A 10744-nucleotide genomic window follows, 5' to 3' on the forward strand; every position below is an offset into this window, starting at 1 on the left:
CTGCTCTGAGATTCGGAGTCGAGAGCAGCTCTTCTTCTTCTTATTGCTACCTTGAAATACATAATGAAATAATTATACAACTCACGGCCCGATTGCTATCAAGCCATGGACTGGTACCAGGCCAGGAGTTGGGGACCCCTGTTCTACCCCACTGAGGTCCCTATCTTTCCCAGGCTCCATCCCCAAATCTCCAGGAATTTCCCAACCTGCTGGCCAAGGCAGCTTCCATCATTCTCCTCCGTTTTATCCTCCAAACGTCCCTGGGATACAGTTGAAGCTAAGGGTGTGTGACTGGCCCAAGGTCACCCAGCGAGCCTCCATGGCACATGTGGGGATTCGAACCCAGATCCTAGTCTAGCACTTTAACCGCTACACCACGCTGGCTCCCAAACGTGCTCCGATAGGCAGAGACGGGGCCGCAGAAAGGGTTCCCAGGCCAAAGTCCCACCTCCGCTAGGAGAAGGGTTTCAGGTAACAAGGCTGGAAAAAGAGTTTCTGATCAAGGAAGCTTCAACTCTTCAAAGCTGGTCATCTTGGAAATCTTCTTGGGATGTAAAGTGCCACTTGGACTCGAATCGAGCAGGACTGGAAGAAACACTGGAGAGCTGCTGGCTTCAGAGTAGACCCGACACTTGGTTCAAAGGCCAACGGGTTGACGTAGGGTTGCCAAGTCCAATTCAAGAAATATCTGGGAACTTTGAGGGTGGAGCCAGGAGACTTTGGGGTGGAGCCAGGAGACTTTGAGGGTGGAGCCAGGAGACTTTGAGGGTGGAGCCAGGGGACTTTGGGAGTGGAGCCAGGAGACTTTGGGGTGGAGCCAGGAGACTTTGGGAGTGGAGCCAGGGGACTTTGGGAGTGGAGCCAGGAGACGTTGGGAGTGGAGCCAGGGGACTTTGGGAGTGGAGCCAGGAGACTTTGGGGTGGAGCCAGGAGACTTTGAGGGTGGAGCCAGGAGACTTTGGGAGTGGAGCCAGGGGACTTTGGGAGTGGAGCCAGGAGACTTTGGGGTGGAGCCAGGAGACTTTGGGGTGGAGCCAGGAGACTTTGGGAGTGGAGCCAGGGGACTTTGGGAGTGGAGCCAGGAGACTTTGGGGTGGAGCCAGGAGACTTTGAGGGTGGAGCCAGGAGACTTTGGGAGTGGAGCCAGGGGACTTTGGGAGTGGAGCCAGGAGACATTGGGGGTGGAGCCTGGAGACTTTGGGGTGGAGCCAGGAGACTTTGAGGGTGGAGCCAGGTGTCTTTGGGAGTGGAGCCAGGAGACGTTGGGAGTGGAGCCAGGAGCAATAGTGTGACAAGCATGATTGACCTCCAAAGGGAGTTCTGGCCATCACATTTAAAGGGACTGCACAACTTTTAAATGCCTTCCCTCCTTTGGAAATAATGAAGGATAGGGGCACCTCTTTCGGAGGCTCGTAGAACTGAACCCCCTGGTTCAATACTTTTGAAACTTGGAGGGTATTTTGGGGAGAGGTACTGTATGCTATGTTGAAAATTTGATGGCTCTATATCAAACAATAGCCCCTCCAGAGCCCCAGATACCCATGAATCAATTCTCCATTATATCCTTCGGGAATCAATCTTCATAGGGAATAATGGAGTGCCCAGCAGACATTTCCCTCCCTCCCCCCCCCCCCGCTTTCTGCTGACCCTGAAGTGGGGGGAGGGCCTCCAAACAGGGAGATCCCCTGCCCCCACCTGGGGATTGAGTAATCCAAAGAGCAACGTAGAAAAGTAAAGCAGGAACAAAGCCAAAGGCATCCACAAACAACCCACCTTACTATGGAAAACTTTATATAAATAAATTAGTAGTTAAAGAGACAATAGTTGTAATACATAATTACAAAACCATAAATAAGACAAGAACACGATCCCACGATGACAAAGCCTTATCTCTCAAGCAAAAGTTCCTTTCTTGTTGATAGAAGTCCGGGGAAAGCCTTAAAAAGCTGTGAAGTACGATTCCAAGAAGATAATAAACTGGAGAGCCAGTTTGGTGTAGTGGTTAAGTGTGCGGACTCTTATCTGGGAGAACCGGGTTTGATTCCCCACTCCTCCACTTGCAGCTGCTGGAATGGCCTTGGGTCAGCCATAGCTCTGGCAGTGGTTGTCCTTGAAAGGGCAGCTGCTGGGAGAGCCCTCTCCAGCCCCACCTACCTCACAGGGTGTCTGTTGTGGGGGAGGAAGGTAAAGGAGATTGTGAGCCGCTCTGAGACTCTTCGGAGTGAAGGGCGGGATATAAATCCAATATCTTCATCTACCTCACAGGGTGTCTGTTGTGGGGGAGGAAGGTAAAGGAGATTGTGAGCCGCTCTGAGACTCTTCGGAGTGAAGGGCGGGATATAAATCCAATATCTTCATCTACCTCACAGGGTGTCTGTTGTTGGGGAGGAAGGTAGAGGAGATTGTGAGCCGCTCTGAGACTCTTCCGAGTGAAGGGCGGGATATAAATCCAATATCTTCATCTACCTCACAGGGTGTCTGTTGTGGGGGGAGGAAGGGAAAGGAGATTGTGAGCCACTCTGAGACTCTTTGGAGTGGAGGGCGGGATATAAATCCAATATCTTCATCTACCTCACAGGGTGTCTGTTGTGGGGGAGGAAGGGAAAGGAGATTGTGAGCCGCTCTGAGACTCTTCGGAGTGAAGGGCGGGATATAAATCCAATATCTTCATCTACCTCACAGGGTGTCTGTTGTGGGGGAGGAAGGGAAAGGAGATTGTGAGCTGCTCTGAGACACTTCGGAGTGGAGGGCGGGATATAAATCCAATATCTTCATCTACCTCACAGGGTGTCTGTTGTGGGGGAGGAAGGGAAAGGAGATTGTGAGCCGCTCTGAGACTCTTCAAAGTGGAGGGCGGGATATAAATCCAATATCTTCATCTACCTCACAGGGTGTCTGTTGTGGGGGAGGAAGGGAAAGGAGATTGTGAGCCGCTCTGAGACTCTTCGGAGTGGAGGGCGGGATATAAATCCAATATCTTCTTCTTCTTCTTCTTCTTCTTCTTCTTTCGGCCAGGAAGGTATGTATAGGAGAATTCACAGCGTTATTCCGCTAAGGCGACACAGCGCAACTTCGCAGTTCTGAAAGCCGGGAAGATGTACAAGCGAAAAGCGGCACACCGCTGTTTCGCACGAGCAGCACAGCACAATTGAGCGACAGGGAAGCGCATGTAGCCCCGTTTCACCTGAGGCTTTAACAAGCTTCACTAATCCTGAAACATTCATACAAAGCAATAGCCAAACTTCTTTTCTGCAGATTAAAGCGGCCATAGGAAGGTGGGTTGTTCGTGGATGCCTTTGGCTTTGTTCCTGCCCAGCCTGGGGATTGGCAACCCTAGGTTGAGGTGATTTTTGTATGTCATCTGCACACCTTGGAAGCAAACGGCTATATCGCCTGGGACCTGTCAACCTTCGGGACCGGCTCTCCCCCTATATGCCCCAGAGAGCACTACGTTTGGGGTCCCAAAATCTTCTTAAAGATCCCCAGACTGAAAGAAGTTCAATTGTCTACCACTAGAGCCAGAACGTCAACAACAGCCCCCGCTCTGTGGAATGCCCTCTCCGAAAACATTAGGGCCTTCCGGGACCTGCCACAGTTCCGCCGGGCCTGTAAGACCAAACGATTTAAACTTGCAAACAGACAGCCGTGTCGGTCTGAAGTAGTAGAACGAAATAGGAGTCCAGTAGCACCTTTAAGACGAGCTTAGTTTTATTCGGAACGGAAGCTTTCGTGGGCATGCACCCTTCTTCAGACGAGGAATGAGGTACAGTAAGCAGAGCCACATATAGCTGGTGGGGTTTGGGATGCCAAGTGGTGCAACGTTAAAATCCAATAGCAGAATAGTAAAATTAACAAGTTCAGAAAACTTTTGATCTGGGTTGCATTAGCGTGGGAAACCATAAAACAGTAACGTGTCAGAATGTGAGAATGCCTGTTAATTATTCTATTTGCTAAAAAAACTGGGTCAAAAGGAAGGCATTTCTTTCCCAGAAGTTTTTCCTGTCCAACTAATTTACCTTTTAACATGTAACATAAATATATACATCATCCTAGTTTGCCTTTAGGAAAAAAATACATTAAAATATAGTAGAAGATGGGTTTAATATATGTAATGAGATAAACAGCCAATATCCCTAGTCTGAGCATGTCAATTCAAAAGCATTATTCTGATATGCTATTTTAAAAGAGAAATGCATTGGAATATTGCGGATATATCGCCCTACTTGGTGAAAGTGGGTTTAGCATATGTAATGAGATTAAAAATACTTGCCTTCAATGGTTAAGGGGAGATAGCAAATGCCCCACAGCGCTTAGCCCATTGGACAAATTCAGATAATTAGACGTGCATCTTGGATTTTTATGGTTGGAAAATGTATGAAATTGTTTTGTATTGTATAGTCCAGGGGTGGCCAACAGTAGCTCGTCAGATGTTTTTTTGCCTACAACTCCCATCAGCCCCAGCCATCAGCCATGCTGGCTGGGGCTGATGGGAGTTGTAGGAAAAAAAACATCTGGAGAGCTACCGTTGGCAACCCCTGGTATAGTCTGTTTTTTTTAATATTCGATGTGGTTTTTAACTATCGTTGGCTGCCCTGAGCCCGTTAGGGGAGGGCGGGATATAAGTCTGATAAAATAAGTAAATATGTAAAGCTTGAGGAAGTCATTTCCAACGTATCTGAAAAGGGCAATATGCTTCATGCTTGAGAGGAGACAAATGGAGCGTCTGTTAACTTCCCACAGTTAGAAAGGATTCTCTTACACATTTATCTCTTATTTTGACATCTGTATCACTTCACCGTTGTTCTCCCTTAACTAAATCCAAACTGTTGACCTATAAACTTGTTCTTCCTGTTCTGCCTCCGCGTATCTTAAAATCGATGTTCCCTCTAAGCTGCAAAGTCTAGTAAGCAAAAATTCTACTTTGTGAGCTACTGGCATTGAAGTTGTGAGCGACTGCATAAACTAGTGTGCTCCGGGGTCACCCTTCCTGAGCGAAGACAAAAATGTGAGAGCCGGAGGCTAAAAATCTGTGAGCTTACTCACGCTAACTCAGCTTAGAGGGAACATCGCTTAAAATATCTTCGTCGTGTTACATGCTAATTTGCTTTTCAGCCTTTCTATGTGTGAACTGTTAACTTCCGTTTCAGTGTATCTGAGGAAGTGTGCCTACCCCCAAAAGCTCATGCTATGTTGGTCTTCAAGGTTCCACTGGGCCCAAACTTTGTTCTATCACTTCCATGAGAGAGACAGTTTGGTGCAGTGGTTAAGTGTGCAGACTCCTATCTGGGAGAACCGGCTTTGATTCCCCACTCCTCCACTTGCAGCTGCTGGAATCGCCTTGGGTCAGCCATAGCTATTGCAGAGTTGTCCTTAGGGCAGCTTCTGGGAGAGCTCTCTCAGCCCCACCCACCTCACAGGCTGTCTGTTGTGGGGGGAGAAGATAAAGGAGATTGTAAGCCGATCAGAGTCTCTGATTCAGAGAGAAGGGTGGGATATAAATCTGCGGGACCTGCACTGGCTGCTGGCTGTTTACCGTGTTCGCTATAAGGTGCTGGTTATTACCTTTAAAGCCCTATATGGCCGAGGACCTGCCTACCTTAGGGACCGCCTCTCCCCATATGTTCCCCAGAGAGCACTGAGATCTAGCTCTCAAAATCTTCTACAAATCCCTGGGCCAAGAGAGGCTAGACTGAAGACAACCAGGGAGCAAGCCTTTTCAGCAATGGCCCCTCGATGGTGGAATCAACTTCCAGAGATGGTGCGAGCCCTGCGGGACCTGAATCAGTTCCGCAGGGCTTGCAAAACCTTTCTCTTTCAGCTTGCCTTTAAGACAGAACCTGGCTAAACTGACCTGTAGCCATCTTAGGCATGATTGTGATCTATAGTACCTTATAGCACCTGTTTTATCTATTTTAATTAATTTATGTAACTGAATTGTATTTTAAAATTGTTTGCTTACATTGTATTTTATTCGAATCATGGTATTCCATGTCTGTGAGCCGCCCTGAGCCCGCCTTTGGCGGGGGAGGGCGGGATATAAAAATAAATTTACTTTACTTTACTTACTTCTTCTTCATTATGTAATTGAAATGTGTTTTTTTCCCCACAGGGTTCCCAGAAAGTCTCCAAGCTGGACACTTACTGGATCTGTCCCTGCTTAGCTTTAGACGGGGGGGGGGGGGGGGGGCAGGGCTCAGTCCAGACTTCCAGCCCCCTCCCGGGATCCTACACCTCTATGGGTTCTCTTTTTTTCACCCCCCTTTCCTGCAGAGAAGCTGGCAAAGAGAAGCCCACACTGGCTTGCCTCTCCAAGTTGGTGGAGCCTCTACAAGGTAGGACAGACCATCTCCAGGTTACAGTCTGCCACTCTCAGGTATCAAGGTAGTGCAGTGCGCACAGGGGATTCTGTAGGGTGGCGTTCACAACAGCTGGGGGCTCCCGGCTTCAAACCCACAAGTACCCAATTGCTATTATCGCCAGAGCCCGGAGGAGTTGCCTGCCAGGCACCGGTCCAAAAAGGAACGCTAACAGGAAGGCGGTTGTGCGGCAGGGATGCAGACGAATAATCCGATTACATAATCCTGCAAAACAAGCCGATTAGAGCCGTTTGCGGGCAGGTGGCAAAACTGCCCTTCGCCGTGCCCAGGTTCAGACAGAGGTGGGATTTGCAGCAAGCTGACCACAGGCCTCCCGACAGCCGTTGGGGGGAGGAGGAGGCAGGCACTGATCACGAGGGCGAGCCCTTTTGTTCCCACCCTGTTGCTCAATTCTAAAAAGTTGGGACATCCCGCATCCTGCTGGCACTTGAAAGCATACCATATTTGTGCAGGCTCCGGAGCAGGTTTTGAGATGCAGTCGGCTTTGACTAGGGGTGGCCAAACCGCAGCTTGGGAGCCACATGTGGCTCTTTCACATATTTTATATGGCTCTTGAAACCCCCGACACCCCATCGGCTGGCTTGGAGAAAGCATTTGTCTCTTTAAATCACTTCTCCAAGCCAAGACAGTCAGCAGCTTGAAGAATACATTTAAAGTTAAAGTTGCTTTCTTTCCACCTCTTCCCCAATCTAGTTTCCTTCCTTCCTTGCAGCTTTCAAACATCGGATGTTTATTCTATATGGCTCTTGCATTAAGCAAGAGACAAGGTGGACACAAGGGCAGTTTGGGAAGGCACAGCTGGTGAAATCCTGCCCCTCCCACCTTTTCAGGCCCTGCCAGACAGCTTTCCTGGAGTCTCAATCAACATAATACGGTGAGCTAGTTCGAGTGCCTGATCAGGAAACCCAAATTTGGTCTCCACTCTGCCTACTGGATGACTTTGGACCGGCTGAAGTCTGGTCTAACCTACCTCGCAGGGTTGTCGTTAGGACAAAATGGAAAGGAAAACCACGGAAGCTGCACTGAGCTCTCCTCGAAGAGTGTGATAAAAAGGTGTTAGAGAGACAGTTCACCCCAGATCCACAAGTCACGAAACGCTGGTATACAGTCTGCTCAAATCTGAACAAGGATGTAAGCCATTCCGAGCTGCAACGTACAGATGGAAAACTCTGTCTGAGGCACTGATGCTCTGTCTTCTAGGTGCAGGGGGGGCAAGAGTGGGAGGGCTTCCAGAGTTCTGGCCCTGCTGGTGGACCTCCTGATGGCACCTGGGTTGTGGCCATTGTGTGATAGTGTTGGACTGGATGGGCCATTGGCCTGACCCAACATGGCTTCGCTTATGTTCTGTTGTCTGGAGCAGTGATGCTCTGTCTTCTTGGTGTTTGGGGGGCCACCGTGGAATGGCTTCCAGAGTTTTGGCCCCGCTGGTGGACCTCCTGATGGCCCCTGGGTTTCAGCCACTGTGTGACACAGAGGGTCTTTGGACAGATAATGCTGCACACACTTGCTGGTGCATTAAATTTTTTTAAAAACAACAGGAAGAACTGGAGTCTAATGTACCACCATCTTATATCCTGTCTGCTTCCCTTGCGCTGGCAGTCTACGTAAAGGGGCAAGCATGTGGCCGGCAAAATCAATGCTGCGACACATTAAATCAAAGGAGTTTCCAGCTCAACATTAGGAAGAACTTCCTGACCGTTACATCGGTTCCTCAGTGGAACAGGCTTCCTTGGGAGGTGGTGGGCTCTCCTTCCTTGGAGGTTTTTAAACAGAGGCTAGATGGCCATCTGACAGCAATGAAGATCCTGTGAATTTAGTGGGACGTGTTTGTGAGTTTCCTGCATTGTGCAGGGGGTTGGACTAGATGACTCTGGAGGTCCCTTCCAACTCTATGATTCTACATAAATCCACAGCAAGCAACCTGGGGGCTTGAGCTTTGTGTCTCCAAGACTCTGTGGATGGGTTTGATAAACTTTAGACGGAGTTGGGATTTCGTTAGGTTTCAGGATTAGTTCCCAGGCTGTAAAAGGCCTAAATACCTCCGTACTGAGATCTGGATGTCTGTCGTGATTCTTTAGAAGGTGCTAATCAGGCGCAGAGCTCCGTTTCCTGAGAATCAAGTTCAGCGTTTTTAAAAAAGAACAAACTTTAGATACATGGTTGGAACAGGCAAATGCCTGGTAACTCCCAAGGAGTGGTAGGTGGTTTCTATCCGTTGTAAACAGTGAGTTCGACCCTCACAACTTCTGCACCCAGCCGCCGCCTCCTGACTCCGCTGAGCAAAGCAAGAACGGTTTATACAAAACGGTTTTTAAAAATTGCACTTACAAAAGAGAAGGTTGTGCAAATCTGTTCGATTCTGGGTTACTTTAAATCAGTCCCAGAATTCATATGGTTTCATTTTTGCACAGAGAACGTACAGGCCTGTTCCTAAAGGAAAGGGCTCATTTGTCTTGCCCGTCAGCAAGCCCAGAGCTCTGCGGCTTTAAGGGAGAGTTTGGCACCACCCTCTGCTCTCCCGTGCAGGTGGGGAGGGGCAGGTGGAAGACCAGCCTCCTCCCCCATCTGTCCTTGCGGGATCAGGTCCCCCATTCATAGTGCCCCTCCTCCAGCGGTAGAGAACAGTCTTAACTTAGTACAGATTTCCTGAGCCGTGGATAGTCGGTAATATGGTGGACGCCAGTTGCAAGCAGCAAACCAAGCTGAACAAAGCTGAGTTAGTGTGAGCTAGCTCACAGTTTTTAGCCTCGGGCTCACACATTTTTGTCTTAGCTCAGGAAAAATGGCCCCAGAGCAAACTAATCTATGCAGTAGCTCACAACTTTAATATCGGTAGCTCACAGAGTTGAGTTTTTGCTCACAAAACTCCACAGCTTAGAGCAGGGGTGTCAAACATACGGCCCGCGGGCCAGATCAGGCCCACAGAGGGCTCCAATCAGGCCCTCCAGCAACTGGCTGTCATCTGCTTCATTTCCCCTTGCCTGCTTTTGTCAGTCGCCATTTTGTGTTTCTCCCCAGATAAGCCACAGCAGCAAAGCAGTTTTTCCCTCTCCCCCCTCCCTTTTCCGAAAGGGAGGAGCAGCCTCAGCCAATAAGGGAGCTTGGCTCTATAGCTCTGCTGGGTGATTAAGTTTGCCAGGCTCAATTAATCACCCTGCAGAGCTACTGAGACAAGCCTCTCTTCCTTCTAATGAATTGCTGAGGTTCCTCCCCCTCCTTGTTGTGCCCCGGGGGAAGGAAAGAAAGAGCCAGAGCTTCCTTTGCCAGTCCCCACCATCAGGAGAGCTACAAAGAGTGCTTTTAAGACTAGCAACGTTTTAGTGAAGGTATGAGCTTTTTGCCTTGCTACAGAGAGAGAGAGAGAGATTTGTTGGGCTTGTTATGGGTGTAACTGGGTTCCCCTCCTCTTTTTCACTGTACTCATGCCCTCCAGTCTTGCTCAAAGGGAAAGCATGTGCACTATTTAGAAGAGAAATATCAGCATTAGGCTGAGAATGTGTTCCACCCCAGGTTTACCCAACAAGTTTTCCTTAATTTTCCTTTCACATTCTCCTTTGATTTGGGATCTTGAATTTAGACTTCCCAGATAACAGACTGACACTGACCACTGTACATGGCTGCGTCTCTGTTCTTGTGGTTGTTTTTTGGAGGGAAGTTGTATTTTTTTTTTAGTTGTAGTCATTTTCCTGGGGAAAATTATACTTTTGTAGACAAGCACATAGCCCTCAGCCTGTGCCACGGTGCCTTCACATGCTCTTGACTAGTACGTGAAGCAACTTCGGCACAAAAGCTCACAAGGCCCAGCTGCTTCATGTTCCTCTGGGTCTTAGGCTCAAAGCATTGACCATGAGACGTTCTGTAATGAATGTCAATGAATCAAAAGTAAGTTTGCAACTTACAGATGTGCACAGCTGAACAGCACATATTCAAGACTGGTACAGCACGGACGTTGCCTGCAGTTTTTGATGCAATAATTCATAGCAAGAGGTGACATTTATCAGAGACTGTGAAACAAAATATTGCAAGCGCGCTAATATTTTAAGCATGTTTAAAAAAATCTATTAATTGTGTGTCTGTGCCCTTTATAAGTTTATATGTCTGCTACCTGGTATTACATTTTATGATACTCGTGACCCGGCCCGACAAGGTCTCATTTATGTCAAATCCGGCCCTCATAACAAAGGAATTCGACACCCCAGGCTTAGAGGGAGTATTGCTCAGGGAGGGGGGGTGGTTTAGTTGAGAACCGGAAAATGTTGGACTTTTTAAAAAAGAAAAATTCAGGGAGCATGAGCCCGTCAACCGCCGCAAACTGGAACTTCCAAATGCAGAGCGATCAGGTGCCTGGGAACAACAACAGCAGGCCA

At 48.5% G+C, this 10744-nt stretch overlaps 1 protein-coding gene across 1 annotated transcript in view; it reads left to right on the forward strand.

Moving 5' to 3' along the window:
• The window catches only part of PDAP1 (PDGFA associated protein 1), a 465345-nt gene that overhangs the window by 48233 nt on the left and 406368 nt on the right, over positions 1-10744 (forward strand). The gene's annotated exons all lie outside the window — the stretch shown is intronic.

Source organism: Heteronotia binoei, chromosome 20 (genome assembly GCF_032191835.1).
Source record: "Heteronotia binoei isolate CCM8104 ecotype False Entrance Well chromosome 20, APGP_CSIRO_Hbin_v1, whole genome shotgun sequence".
Taxonomy (NCBI): Eukaryota; Metazoa; Chordata; class Lepidosauria; order Squamata; family Gekkonidae; genus Heteronotia; species Heteronotia binoei.